This window comes from Bos grunniens, chromosome 6, assembly GCF_055505025.1.
Source record: "Bos grunniens cultivar Pamir isolate PY7600 chromosome 6, Bosgru_T2T1.0, whole genome shotgun sequence".
NCBI lineage: Eukaryota > Metazoa > Chordata > Mammalia > Artiodactyla > Bovidae > Bos > Bos grunniens.
The window spans coordinates 73,059,101-73,060,484 of record NC_141170.1 but is presented as its reverse complement, the minus strand read 5'-3'; the positions used below and the strand labels follow the sequence as shown (position 1 = coordinate 73,060,484).

The 1,384-nt window shown below is 52.0% G+C and overlaps 1 non-coding gene across 1 annotated transcript; it reads left to right on the top strand.

The window, feature by feature from the left end:
* The first annotated feature begins 430 nt into the window (after window positions 1-430).
* TRNAA-UGC (transfer RNA alanine (anticodon UGC)) lies at window positions 431-505 on the top strand. The gene has a single exon. It is a non-coding gene; the product is annotated as a tRNA-Ala (tRNA).
* Window positions 506-1,384: the final 879 nt, after the last annotated feature.

Below are 1,384 nucleotides of genomic sequence, written 5' to 3'. Positions count from 1 at the left end.
CCACAAAGACTGTTTCTTACTGGGGATCCAGGGCAACGTATTGAAAGTGGTGTATGTTCCCTGAGCCACCTCAATTGGGAAGGGAGGATGTCACAGCTGGAGCTCACCCCAAATTTCATGTACTCCCTATGGAGCAGCTCAGGGTCTCCTGACTACTTTGGGCCAGTGGACTGGCAGCAGAGGGGATGTGTCACATTCTGGCCCAAGCAGTTAGGAGCCAGTGGGACTCCTCCATCTCTCTCTCCCTCTCACACAGAGAGACTGTGGAGGCCACAGTTTCAAGACAGTGCAGCTTCAAGATGGAAGAGGAATGACCAGCCTGCATCAGACTTAGCCTAAGTAAGAAGAAACCCTTTCCTGGGGTAAGCCTGTGAGATTTGGGGATGGAGTATAACCTATCAATCCCAACATGCAGAAGAAGATGAGGATTGCCCTGATGGTCCAGTGGCTAAGACTCTGCGCTTGCAATGCAGGGGGCCCAAGTTCGATCCTTGGTCAGGGAGCTATATCCCACATGTTGCAACTAAGAGTTTGTGTGCCACAACTAACACCTGGAGCACCCAGATAAATAAACGTTAAAAGGAAAAAAAGGAGGAGGTTCCCTGGGGAGTGGAGAAAATGTCCCTGATGAGACTTGGAAATATGCTGGAAAGAATTTAAAAGAAAAAAATCACCCCACCCACCTCTATCCCAGAAGGCCCCTGGACATAGACTGTTTTCTGAAATGTGTCCTCCGAGTGAGTGGGCCTCAAGAAGGAGCGCCTGGGGCAAGGAGTAGGGGGACTGAAGGTGCGAAGTGGGGATGGGGAGCAATAAACCAGGGTCTCAAGTTTCCTGGGTGGGGAGGTTAGAAGTAGGAGCGGGGAGGGGTACTTCCCTGGAGTCCTCAGCCTGTCAAAGGCTCTAATTAGAAACAACGCTTTTCAACAATGAAGCATTTTTTCCTTTAAGGAGCTGAGGTGCTGAGGTAAATATCATACCCTTTGAAGATCTGTTTGTGCCATGAACATCAAAGGGTAAGGAGGGTCCTTCTCTGAAATTTAAATGTAAGGCTTTACCTCTCAACAGCTTGCCGCTGTTTCAAATTAATGCCTAGAACATCACAGGATTCACAGAGGAAGCAGGAGGCCAGATGCATGAGCTGTGCCCAGAGGGAGCAGGCGGCCAGGGCAAGTCCGGGGGTGAGCACCCACACAGGCCAGCAATAGGACAGCTGGGCCCATGTCTGGTCAGAGCCCGGAGTCTAGGGGGGTCTGGGGGTCGGTGGCAGGGCTCCTGGCCCTGGAAGCCCCACACAGAGAGATTCAAACCCAGAGACAGAGGTCTGTCAGCAGGACCTGTCAGCTCAGTCAGCCTTGGCCTGGGTCTTAGGGCCGAGAACTTG